At 48.5% G+C, this 12,997-nt stretch overlaps 1 protein-coding gene across 5 annotated transcripts in view; it reads left to right on the top strand.

Annotated features, from left to right (window-relative positions):
- The window catches only part of LOC122254014 (uncharacterized), a 57,309-nt gene that overhangs the window by 32,853 nt on the left and 11,459 nt on the right, over positions 1-12,997 (top strand). The window contains exons 1-2 of one of the 5 annotated variants that reach the window (XM_043017461.2): positions 1,064-1,359; positions 4,874-4,927. The exons of 1 other annotated variant lie outside the window; for it this stretch is intronic. The gene's annotated coding sequence lies outside the window, so the exon portion shown is untranslated. Of the gene's footprint in view, positions 1-1,063; positions 1,360-4,873; positions 4,928-12,997 lie in introns of those variants that run through there. 3 more of the 5 variants (XM_043017465.2, XM_086536222.1, XM_043017463.2) reach the window with 3 other exon arrangements.

Genomic DNA, 12,997 nt, shown 5'->3' on the forward strand with positions numbered 1-12,997 from the left:
CCGATGATATTTCAGACTTTCCGAGGCGAAGTTTATTGAAATGTTGTCAGCGCTCGGGCGGGGGAAGGGCGAACAAAAGTGCTCGTTTCTTCCACTTACAGCAGCTCATTTCACACTGGTTTCCTCCCATTGGCGCTGCACAAAGCCTCGAGGGTGTCAGCGACCAGCGGCCCAGGGCTTGAGGTGGGCGCCCACGCGAACACGAGTGTTAGCTGCGGGAGGATCCTGTTCGGGAGGGCGGCGAGGCCAGGAAGGATGTCTTGCGCCTTTCCTTGAGCAGGATTCGCTCAGTCGGACTTGATAGGATGCAGAGGAAGCGCGCACTTGATAAATGGAAGACTCGTAAGCGTAATAAGTGAAGTTTGCTTCCTGTGTGTCCGGAGAGGTCACGCTAACGGCGATCTGTCCATTATGTTTACCGCTAAATTGGACCCTACTGCCTTACCACCTGCTGGGCTCAGCTGCCTGGTTGGGCCGATTTGGTGTGCGATGTCCAGGCTTTTGATATTATTTTGATTCCGTTTTCATCACTTACTCGACTATTTTCATTAATCGTCTGAAAAAAATGGAAGTATTGAGGAGCCGGTTCACTGTAACTCCTTTGGTTGTTATTATCCATATGGCGGTTGATGGCAGCTGGCGGTCATGCCCCGAACAGCACTTCGGAGATGGACGATGGCAACTTCTTTGGGCTTGACATTTCATTAACAGAAGGAAATACCTGCACATGTGAAGGTAGTTAGCATGAATATTGTTTATCTTCTCATATAGAATGAAAAAAGAAGAAATGGAGCTAAAATTACCTACAAAGTCCTTCTTTTGCCTGAGGTTGGTTACTTCTTGCGGGGAGTGTTGCCTTTGGGAGATCAATGTAATTCTCCCACTGGATTTCACATAGTCTTACGATCCACACCTTTTACACACATTTTTCTCACACACCTCTTGCTCATACCACAGCCATCATTTCGACTCTACAACAACCATGAGATCACCAAAGTTTAAGAACACTTGGCAACGCGCGTCAGCTGGGGGGAGGGGTCAGGACTGAGCGTAAACGTTGCTGGTTGGAGGAAGCAAGCTGCTCACAGTCAGCGTAACTTGTGGTCGCGGAAGGGATGTGTGAGGGTGATAGCGCCTCTTCCACAATTTTTATACTTTACCGATTCGTGGTGTATGTTTGGACTGCCATCCAGAGAGACTGAAAATGAAGGAAGCATCCTTGTGAATAGGTCCCAAATTTGGAATGAGAAATAAGATAGGGCAGAGAAGTGCGGGGATTACGTGTGTATTGGAAGGCAAGTCGTGGGCTGGTTCAGGCCGGCCACACTCCTAAGGAAGAGGAGATCAGCTGTTCACCAGGTGAGTCCTCCTTTGCCAGAAGAAGGGAAGACGAAGGATTGCCTTTCTTTCAATCGTAGGACAGCTGGGATTCTTAAATCTTTTCCCTCGTTGTGTTTAGTAGCATTATTGTTTGTATATATACTTCATCTTGACTTCTGGAGGCAGCCCTTGCACTAGCCGTGTAAGGATGATTGCGTAGGCAGGTGAACATACTTGGATGTTCCTGATGAGGAGGAAAACTGAGCTGCGAGCGGGAGTCTTTGTTTATGTAAGGATGTGTGTGTGTGTGTGTGTGTGTGTGTGTGTGTGTGTGTGTGTGTGTGTGTGTGTGTGTGTGTGTGTGTGTGTGTGTGTGTGTGTGTGTGTGTGAATATATATTTCTCTCTCTCTCTCTCTCTCTCTCTCTCTCTCTCTCTCTCTCTCTCTCTCTCTCTCTCTCTCTCTCTCTCTCTCTCTCTCTCTCTCTCTCTCTCTCTGTCTATCTCCTTTCCTCCTCACATATGTATGTTTGACTCGCTATGCTTCCGTGTCTCACAGTGTCTCCATTTTCTCCTTATATCCTTTCCTCTTGTCTCCCTCTCTTTGTCTCTTTATGTCTATGTCTCTATCTGTGTTTTCTTTATGCCTCTGTAAGTCCCTGCTCTCTACCTCTTTGTCTCTTTGCCTGCCCTCTCTATGCTCCATGTTTCACTGCCTCTCTGCCTCCATGTTTCACTGCTCTCTATGCATCCATGTTTCACTTCCTCTCTATGCCTCCATGTTTCACTCCCTCTTTATTCCTCCTTGTTTCACTGCTCTCTATGCCTCCATGTTTCACTGCCTCTCTATGCCTCCATGTTTCACTGCCTCTCTATGCCTCCATGTTTCACTGCCTCTCTATGCCTCCATGTTTCACTGCCTCTCTATGCCTCCATGTTTCACTGTCTCTCTATGCCTCCATGTTTCACTGCCTCTCTATGCCTCCATGTTTCACTGCCTCTCTATGCCTCCATGTTTCACTGCCTCTCTATGCCTCCATGTTTCACTGCCTCTCTATGCCTCCATGTTTCACTGCCTCTCTATGCCTCCATGTTTCACTGCCTCTCTATGCCTCCATGTTTCACTGCCTCTCTATGCCTCCATGTTTCACTGCCTCTCTATGCCTCCATGTTTCACTGCCTCTCTATGCCTCCATGTTTCACTGCCTCTCTATGCCTCCATGTTTCACTGCCTCTCTATGCCTCCATGTTTCACTGCCTTTCTATGCCTCCATGTCTCATTGCCTCTCCATGCCTCCATGTTTCACTGCCTCTCTATGCCTCCATGTTTCACTGCCTCTCTATGCCTCCATGTTTCACTGCCTCTTATCTCCATGTTTCATGCTCTCTTCTCCATGTTTCACTGCCTCTCTATGCCTCCATGTTTCCTGTCTCTGCTCTCTCTATGCTCCATGTTTCACTGCCTCTCTATGCTCTCATGTTTCACTGCTCTCTCTATCCTCCATGTTTCACTGCCTCTCTATGCCTCCATGTTTCACTCCTCTATCCCATGTTCATCACTGCCTCTGCCTCTATCTCATGTTCCTGCCTCTCTCTCATGTTTCCTCCTCTCTATGCTCTCTTCTCTCTCTATGCTCTCTGTTCCTCTCTCTATCTCCCTTCTCTCTCTCTCTCTTTCTCTCTCTCTTATGCTTCTCTCTGTCTCTCTCTCTCTCTTCTCTCTCTTCCCCTCTCTCATGTTCTCTCTTCTCTCTCCTTCTCTCTCTCTCTCTTCTCCTTCCCTCTTCTCCTTCTCTCTCTCCTCCCTCCTCTCTTCTCCTCTCTTCTCTTTCTCTTTCTCTCCTCTCCCCTCTCTCCCTCTCTCCTCTCTTCTCCCTCTCTCCCTTCTCCCCCTCCCCCTCTCCCTCTCTCTCTTCTCCTCTCTCCTCCCCCTCTCCCCTCTCCCTCTCCCTCTCCCCCCTTTCTCTCTCTCTCTCTCTCTCTCTCTCTCTCTCTCTCTCTCTCTCTCTCTCTCTCTCTCTCTCTCTCTCTCTCTCTCCCTGTGTTTCTTTCGAAATGAAACATTGTTATGCTATCTAAACCACTGTATTATTCTATCCGCTTAAATAAGATGCCCGTATTAGTATTAACTCATCATGTTAATGACTGATATCCTGTTTCTGCAATGTACCAGTGTGTATTTTCAGCAAAGAAGTGCTCCGTCCTGATTAGTGTGTGTCTGCCTTGCTTGCGCATGCACGGAATCCATATGGGCAGCCATTTGTGTGTGTGTGCGTGTGCGTATGTTATCGTGCAAGGTGTGGCCAGTATTTATGACATCGATGTGCATGATGGCATAGGTCCTTGTGGAGTACATTTTGTTTTTGTTCTCCGTGCGACTCGTGGTGGTTAGTGAGTGAGTGCCTTGTGGGGATAGGCGTTTAGGGATGGTGGTCGTGTTTTTGTCGTATGTTAGGATGGTACGGTATAATAAAAGGGGAGTAATCTTGTGTTCTTCGGGATGATCGGTCGGGGAGTCCCTAGCGAGAGGCGGGTGGATTTTTTTTTTTTTTTTTTTTTTTGTGAAATCTGTAGCCAGGAAAGTCGGCCTTTGGTGTTGGTCGAAAGGAGAGTAGAGTCTGTGGTTCCTCTTGTATGGAAAGGGAGTTTGTAATGTTTAATGGAGATTGTTATGTGATGGTTCTCGTAAGAAAAGATCATTGTGGCAAATGGAGAAGAAAATGTAATTCCGAGGAAGCTATAAGATCGAAAGCCATCGATTACATTTCTTTCTGTCTGAAGCTATCCATGCTAATGTTTCTTTAGAGTTCGTCTGAGATGATGTCCAATTGAAGTCGGTCCGTCATGGTCATCTGGAGAGGGAGTCTGACATTAGTCGTCTGGAGTGTGTTGTGATCTGTCATGTTTTTTTTTCTTCTTCTTCTTCTTCTTCTTCATAGACGTCTGGTCTGGAGAGTCGGTCTGGAATGATGTATCCAAATTGCCATTGGCAGCTGTTTGCCTTCAGTTATGTATTTTATAAGTGTTTGCAGCGATATTTGAATTAAATGTTCTTACATCAGATGTGTATAGCTGGCCATGATTTGTGAAGACACGGAACCATGATTTAAAGGAAAGTGGTTTATGATGGCTGTGGTGCGATGGTGACGAATTGGGCTTTTATGACATGGGTTATGAACATTATGAGATTTATGGCGGGGGACATGAGTGGAGACCTATGGTGGATGGCGGTGACAAATTTAGGTGCATGAAGGTGAAAGTGACAAATGTAAATATAGGATGAATGGGGGTGGTGTTGATCACGTTAAGAGATTTTAAAGCAATGAAATGTGATAGTGTATCATGCCCATTGCATCATGAAACTGTCTGACTATATTAAATCATAATGGAACGAATGATTCAGCCGATGGGCGACTAAGCTACCGTAAACACAGCATAAAAAAAACTGCAAGCACCCAGCGTGCAGTGCCGCTGACACAGCGCTGCTTCGGGGGACCCTGCAGTTGTTCTTACACAGCCACAACGTGTCACAGCTCAAGTCTCTTCTCCCACAGACTGCGGCCTGAGGTGAATACGTGGTGAGGCGAGGTCACACAACCCAAGCACCGGTGAGTACGGCGCTCTGACTCATCCTGGGCTCTGGTGGCAGCTACTTGCTCTTTGACGTTGCATTCAGTTCAGTGACTTAGAAAGGGCGGTCGAGGGTTTTATAGGTGGTGTTGGTTATGTTAGTTTTTCTTATTTCATTGATACCGGTAATATACGTATTTTTTCATTGAATTTTGGGGGACCAATGTAATCAGTGCTATATCTTTCGAAGTTTCATTCTTTATTTAAAATTATTAGATAGATATAGATAGGTAGATAATTAGCAATGGGTCATTTGCCTTTTTAACTTTTATGAAATATAAATAAAACATGGACAGACCTTTTCGATTTTATTTAAACAATGTCAATGGAAATAAATGAATCGCCGCATTTAAGATTTGCAAAACTGGCGTCGACGCAGGAGCAGCCGTCGCCAGCTTAGAGTAAAACCGCGAGAATGGGACAGGTTCCGTTGACGAGTTTTAATTCTGAAAGAAATAAAAATGTCGAGAAACAAAAATGGACCCCCCTCCCTTTTCTTCCTAATCCTTCATCTGTGGTTGCAAAGAGACACCACGAGAGGGAGAGAGGGAAGGGGATAGGTAGGGAGAAAGAGAGAGAGGGAGAAGAAATAGAGGGAAGGAGAGGCGTGAGGAGGAAGAGAGAACGGGATGAAGAGGAGTTAGAAAGAGAAGGGAGAAGGGAGGGAGAGGAGGGATATAGAAAGAACGAGGGAGGGAGAGAGAAGGAATGAGGGAATGAGAGAGAGAGAAAAGGAGGGAGGAAGAGAGCGAGAGAGAGAGGAAGAGGGAGTAAGAGAGCGAGAGAGAGGAGGGAGGGAAATAGACAGAGAGAGGGGTGGGGAGATAGAGATAGAGAGAGAGAGGGGGGGATAGAGGGAGAGAGGGGGGAAGATAAAGAGAGAGAGAGAGATAGGGGGGGAGATAGATAGATAGATAGATAGAGATAGAGAGAGAGATGGGGGGAGATAGAGAGAGAGAGGGGAGATAAAGAGAGAGAGAGGGGGGGGAGATGAAGAGAGAGAGGGGGGGAGATAAAGAGAGAGAGAGAGGGGAGGGATAAAGAGAGAGAGAGAGGGGGGGAGATAAAGAGAGAGGGAGAAGGAGGGGGTAAGAGAGCGAGCGAGAGAAAGGAGGAGGGAGAGAGAGGGGGGGAGATAGAGAGAGAGAGAGAGAGCGAGAGCGAGAGCGGAGAGAGGGAGAGAGGGAGAGAGGGAGAGAGGGAGAAAGGGAGAGAGAGAGGGGGAGAGCGAGAGCGAGAGCGAGAGCGAGAGCGAGAGCGAGAGAGAGAGAGAGAGAGAGAGAGAGAGAGAGAGAGAGAGAGAGAGAGAGAGAGAGAGAGAGAGAGAGAGAGAGAGAGAGAGAAACTAGAAATGAAGGAACAGGACAAGGGAAAGATAGTGAGAGAAAGGGCGGCGGGTGTTCCGCGGGGTCCCACAGGAGTGAGGGGGCGGAGGTCACGCCAGCTGGCCCGAACACAAACATTAAAAAGGAGAACCCGTGGCTGGTGTTGGTGACGGAGGTTGTCGAGCCAGCCAGCTCACGTGTCGAGCCGTCCTGGTGCCGGTTTTCCAGCCCCTGTTGTCTTCTCCGCGCGAGGTGTCAGAATTAGTTGGTTGAGGGTGGAAGGGGAGGGGAGGGGAGGGGAGGGGGCGTGTGTGTGTGGCTGGGGTGAGGGCTTGTTTGTTTGTTTGCTTGTTTGTGTGTGTGTGTATGTGTGTGTGTCTGTTTACAGGAGGGGTTGTTTTTTTGTTTTTGTTCCTATTCCCTCCCTCCCTCTCATTTCCCCTCTCCTCCCTTTCTCCTTCTCTTGCCCCCCCCCTCTTCCCTCAACTATCCTCTTCTCGTTTACTTCTACATTTTCTCCACTTGCTCCTCCTATTTCTTCCCCTTGCCTCTTATTCTCCTCCTTTTCCTTTTATTTTTTCACGTTCATTTCTACTCCTTTTCCTCTTTTTCTTCTTCCTCTCTTCCCCGACCCCCTCCTCTTCCTTTTCCTCGGGAACCATTGATGTCCACAACTTTGAACTTTTCTTTCTTTCTTCCTCTACTTCTTCTGCTTCTTTTTTTTCTTCTTCTTCTTTTCCTCCTCCTTCTCCTTATCCTCCCCCTCCTTCTTTTTCTTTTCCTTCTCCTCCTCGCCCTCCTTCTTTTTTATTCTTCCTCCTCTCCTTTTCACCTTCTCCACTCCTCTTCTCCTTCTCCACTCCTCCTCCTCCACTCCTCCTCCTTCTCCTCCTCCTCCTCCTCCTCCTCCTCTCCTTCTTCGAACATCTGCTAGGCGCCAGAGTTCGTCAAGCCGCCCATCGCTTGGCCGCCCACTCGTGTCGCAGCGTTACCCGGGGGGGAGAGGGAGGGGGAGGGGTCGGAGGTGGCAGTGACGAAGTCCGATCCGCGGTGGACGCTAGGAGGGGGAGGGGCGGGGAGGGGGCGGAGGGAAAAATGGAAAGAGTATGTAATGGGGAAGGGGAAGGTGGGAAGAGGGGAGGGCGGTTGGAGGAGGAGGGAGTAGGGGAAAAAGTAGGATGGAAGAGGAAGATGAGGAAGGGGGAAAGAACAAGAGAGAGAAGGGTGAAGAGATGGAGAATAAGAGAGGGGAGCCCAAGAGAGAGTGAGAGAGATAGAGGGGGGAAGGAAAGAGAGAGAGAGAAAGAGGGGGGAAGGAAAGAGAGAGAGAAAGAGGGGGGAAGGAAAGAGAGAGAGAAAAAGGGGGGAAGGAAAGAGAGAGAGAAAAAGGGGGAGAGGAAAGAGAGGGGGAAGGAAGGAGAGAGAGAAAGAGGAGGAAGGAGAGAGAGAAAGAGGAGGAAGGAGAGAGAGAAAGAGGAGGAAGGAGAGAGAGAAAGAGGAGGAAGGAGAGAGAGAAAGAGGAGGAAGGAGAGAGAGAAAGAGGGGAGGGGGGGAAGGAAAGAGAAAGAGAAAGAGGGGAAGGGAAAGATCACGTCTCTGACTGTCACGCTGGCAACGTTGAGCCATAGTGTTGTGGTCTTGTGCCTCACGTTGCGCTAAGCGGTCGCTACTCAGGGCCGTTCGCGTTGTGACCGTGTCGGTGTACGGGGCTGTGTAATGACTCGTTAAAAATAGAGGGGGAAGGGGGAAGGAGGGAGAGGGAGAGGGAGAGGGAGAGAGGGAAGGAGAGAGAGGGAGAGGGAGAGGGAGGGAGAGATGGAGAGGGAAGGAGAGAGAGAGGGAGATGGAGAGGGGGAGGGGAGGAGAGAGGGAGATGGAGAGGGGAGGAGAAAGAGGGAGAGGGGAGGAGAGAGAGAGAGGGGGAGAGAGGAGGAAAGAGAGGGAGAGAGAGGGGGGGAGAGAGGTGGAGGGAAGGGAGAGGGACAGAGAATGGTAGGAAAGGGAGAAGGAGAGTAAAGGTTAGGAAAGCGAGAGGGGAGGAAATGACGAGGGAGAGAGAGAGAGGAATGAATGAATAAATGGATATATGCATAAAGGAATAAAACATAGTTATCCAGGTTGGAGCGATTGGTTACAACCTGAAATAACACCGCGACGCCCTGTTCTCTGTCTCTTCATATTGCCAAATTACGCGGAAGGTTTTAGGTGACACAGTTGTCTAAAGTGTCTTTTTGATTCGAGGCGCCGCATTTTTTGTAGAACGCATCTTTCAAAACTGGCACTAGCAAAATAGGGGACAGTTCCCTAATTTGCCAATGCCAGTTTGTAGGTGGAAAATGCATTCGTATGAGGCACCTCTCTCATGCGTAAAAAGTAGGAAAAAACAAACCTAAATAAACAAAAGAGCTTCAGCTAGTCAGAAGAGGCCATCGAGCCTCGCCGTCCCTTCGCAATCCAATTTTGGAAAGCGAAGGACTGTGGGGATGCGTTTTACTTGCAGCACATCGCGTTTCTACGTGTTTCATGACGAGTCGAAACCGGCCTTCGCCGAGCGCACTTTGGACGGCTGTTGGGGCGGGTCTCGGGTTGCCCCCTACCCTTTCCCCTCCCGCTCCTCTGCCCCCCCCCCCCTTCCCTCTTCTCCTTCCCTCCTCCTCCCTCACCCTACTCCCCCCTTCCCCTTGTCTTCTTTCCTATCACCTTTTCTCTTCCCCCTCCCTCCCCCTTCCTCCTTGTTTATTCCCCCTCCCTTCCCTCCGCTTACCCCCACCTTTATTAAATCCAGGTTGTACTCTGGCTTGTCACAGGATATCTAAACGGTGTTATTCCTTATACGGTTGTGGTGTTATATATTTATATATGTTCGTGATTTGACTCATCGATATATCCTTGGACAGTATCCTTCTGCAGGTATTGATATGCTGGATACGTCATGGCTTAGATATTTACAGTTTGCATTACGATAGTGATTCCTAATCATTTTATCCCCCTCTACCACCCCCTCCCCCTTCCCTCTTGGCTCTTACTTCAAGGCCGCCACCCTCAGTTCTTCAACCATATAATTAGGAACCCCTCTTGAATTAAAAAAAAAATGTTTTTAGTATTTTTTGTAAACATTAACCAAATAATTCTGGATTAGCAATCCTAGAATACAAATATAATAGACAAATTCGTACTTTTTTTCTTTCGCACCCTCCCCCCCCCCCCACCCACCCACCTCCACCCGCCTCCACCCGCCTCGAAAATCGCCCGCGCTCCCTAGTTTAATCAATTAAGAAGCTCAGCATTGCCAAGGCGTATTCAAGTGCATCGAGTGTATTACGATGTCTGTGGGAATTACGCGCCAATTGTTGACATGCGTCGGTTGTTTTCCCCGCTTCTTGTTCTAGTTTTCTTTTCTGTAAACACTGGGTGCAACCTGAGTCCCTTTAGATGAGTTTTATGGCGGGAACCTTGAAGGCAGATGAGATTAGCAACTGGTGTTTTTTCGCCGGAAGTCGTTGATATATATATAGGTTGGGTAAAAACAATCTTTGAGCGAGAGAAAAACAGATGGGCGGAACTTCCAGAAGAGAAACCGGTAAATAATTGTGGTTGTGTTTATATCACTTGTTTTTGCGCTCTTATATACCACTGTTTCATATCAGTGAAGGTAGAATGGTTTAACACACACGTGCTCTCTTTTTTCTCTCTCTCTCTCTCTCTCTCTCTCTCTCTCTCTCTCTCTCTCTCTCTCTCTCTCTCTCTCTCTCTCTCTCTCTCTCTCTCTCTCTCTCTCTCTCTCTCTCTCTCTCTCTCTCTCTCTCTCTCTCTCTCTTTCTCTTTTCTCTCTCCCCCCCCTCTCTCTCTCTTTCTCTCTCACACACACACACACACACACACACACACACACACACACACACACACACACACACACACACACACACACACACACACACACACACACACACACACACACACGTAGACCCAAACACACACACACACACTTACACACTTACCTCTCTCACACAACCAACCAAGCCAGACAGTATCGAAAATACACAGATAAATTTGAACAACTTCGAGCCGTTTCGACATTCACACCGATTAGAATGTTCAAGCATTTTTTCCTTCCCCGTAAGAAGTTTAATCGTGCTGAAATCTGCGATCAAGCCATTAGCTCAGTCATATAAATAAAATAGGCATTTTAGCGGAGAGAATCTAGGAAATTACGACACTTGCGTTTCATATTATTAAGAACTCGATTGTGCATGCGTGCGGGGGTGTAATAATGGCTTCGTGGCGGTTAATGGTAGTCATAGGAAAAAGAAAAATAAATAAACGTAAATTTCAATAGGCAGAAGACGTGATCGGGAAAGTCAGTGTGGAAATTAAGTGGTAATGATTTGAAAAGAAGGTAAATAGATAGGCCTATTAATAGGAAGAGTGGTGCGAGTCCCGAGCGAATGTTTACAATGAAGTGCATAGGGTAGGTTAAGGTAGGCAGTTGTGGGCGGTGAAGAAAGGAGGTACTAGTTACTAGGCACGAGGGAAGAGGGAGGGGGAGGAGGAGGAGAGAGAGTGGGGTGGGGGGAGAGAGATAGTGAAAGTGAACGGAGCAGGCAGACAGGCATAGTGTAAGGGCACAGGGCTATGGTTACCAAGCTCACTCGGGGGAGCTCGGTAAGTGATTGGGGGAGGAGGGGATAGGGGGGTAGGGGGTAGGGGGTAGGGGGAGGCGAGAGTAAGTAGGTGTAGGTGTGGAGTGGAGGGGAGGGGAGGGGAGGGTGGGATGGGGTTACCGTGGAGGACGTGTGAATTTGTGTTGTTTGTCCGCCAGCTGAGGCTTATTCACGGATTAGGCGTGATTAGGGCGCTCGAATCGGGAGAAGGGACTTCGATTGTTCGGTGATTAGCGGAAGGTCTCCCTCGGACAGGTGTTCCCGGCGCCCCCAACCTTTCACTCTACCTCGCCCTCCTCCTTCCATACCCCCTCCCCCCTCCTCTCTCTCTCTCTCTCTCTCTCTCTCTCTCTCTCTCTCTCTCTCTCTCTCTCTCTCTCTCTCTCTCTCTCTCTCTCTCTCTCTCTCTCTCTCTCATTCCCTCTCCCCCTCCTTCTTCCCCCTCCCATTCCCTTTCCCCCCTCCCCTCCCCTTCCCCCCTCCCATTCCCCCCCTCCCCTCCCCTTCCCCTTCCCCTTCCCCCTTCCCCATCCCCACCTCTCTCTCCTCAACCCCCACTCCCTCCCTCCTCCTCAACCCCACTCTCCTCCCCCCTCCTCCTTCCTAAACGGCAATGATATGTTTCCTTGCTCAACTTCCTCTCTGATGAAAGGCTTGGTTATTTAGTGCACTCTGCGTTTCCCAGCTGTACGCCCTCCACACGTGCGGCCGCCATCTTGGAGGACGAGGAAATGATGACCGTACTTGGGAACTGGTTTTGTTGTTGTTATTCTTGTTCCTGTTCTTGTTCTGGACCGTTCTATTTGAGGTTTAGATTAATGACGGAGGTGTCAGCGGCTTTATGAATTCATGGAGTGATTGGGATATAATTAAGTATAATAGCGATAGTGATAGTTGAGTCAGCTGGGACGATTGTTATAATTGAAAGGAGATTCCCGCTTCTGTGGTATAGCTTTAAGCTGTGGTAGGTTAACAGCTCGATGGTAGGAATGAATGGTGACTGAAGTTTTGAAAGTGGTGCGTGGTAAAATATAGAAATGCGACGGCACTTCACTGTGTAATGATGAATTGTGACAGCGAAATAGCAGAGATATGACAGTGATATGTGACAACAGACCGCGAGCGTCGAGTGAGAATTTTATTTTATTTATAGCGATATTGTGTGCAAGTATAACGGGCTGATCAGAAAGTATGATAGCAATAGTCCCATTGTAGTGTAAACTGAAGTGGTGCATTTACAATAGTATGACAAGAAACCATTATGGCACAGTATGACAACAGCATCCTCGACAGATAGCGTGGAAAGGCTTTAAACTTGCGGTGCGTCGATCGTGTGGTTGAATGGTCTTGAGATGTCACACTTTAGTGGGTTTTATGGCAGTACGAGTGACCACCTTCGTCACGCTGTCAGAGTGAAGCTAGAGGCTGTGTCTCGTCACGTAACTCGCTCACCAAGATCGCTTCGTTACGTGTTTCGTTCACCAGAAGGCGAGTCTCAGCCACCATCTGCTCGGGGAGGTTGGTTCTTGCTTCTTAGCCACCTTGTTCCGTCTGGCCAACCATCTAAGTCCACCTGAGGTTATGTCACCTGAATCCCCGATCCACCAAATGCTATAGTTTCACTTGGCTGTATAAACGTACCCTTGTGATTGGCGTTCAACCTTCTTCGCAGCATCTTTCAGCAACCCTTCCAAGCTTACGCAAGTCTAACACCTGGTATGAGAATATAAAAATGCAAGCCTTGTGTGCTTCCCGTGCCCCTCCCGCCCCATCATCAGTTCCCTTCCGGCGCCTTTGCTTTTATAAGGCAAGATGGCAGCGCTCCTTCCATGTCTGATCAAGACGCTTTGCAATCTCAAGACATCCGGTCTCACGCACTTACCCGAGATCACAAAAATTACGGGCAGCGGAAACGCGCCTCAGTTGGTGCGGTTAGCGTGAGAAGAAAGCATGGCTGTGGGAAAAAAATGCTGACCGTGGGAAGGTGACCCTACCTTGATCCGTGCGAAGGACGTGTACTGTCTTACTCTCTCTCAAAGGAGAGATGGGGATTAAACATCTT

This window comes from Penaeus japonicus, unplaced genomic scaffold (assembly GCF_977035675.1).
Source record: "Penaeus japonicus unplaced genomic scaffold, GWHDUDI00000001_assembly GWHDUDI00000004, whole genome shotgun sequence".
Taxonomy (NCBI): Eukaryota; Metazoa; Arthropoda; class Malacostraca; order Decapoda; family Penaeidae; genus Penaeus; species Penaeus japonicus.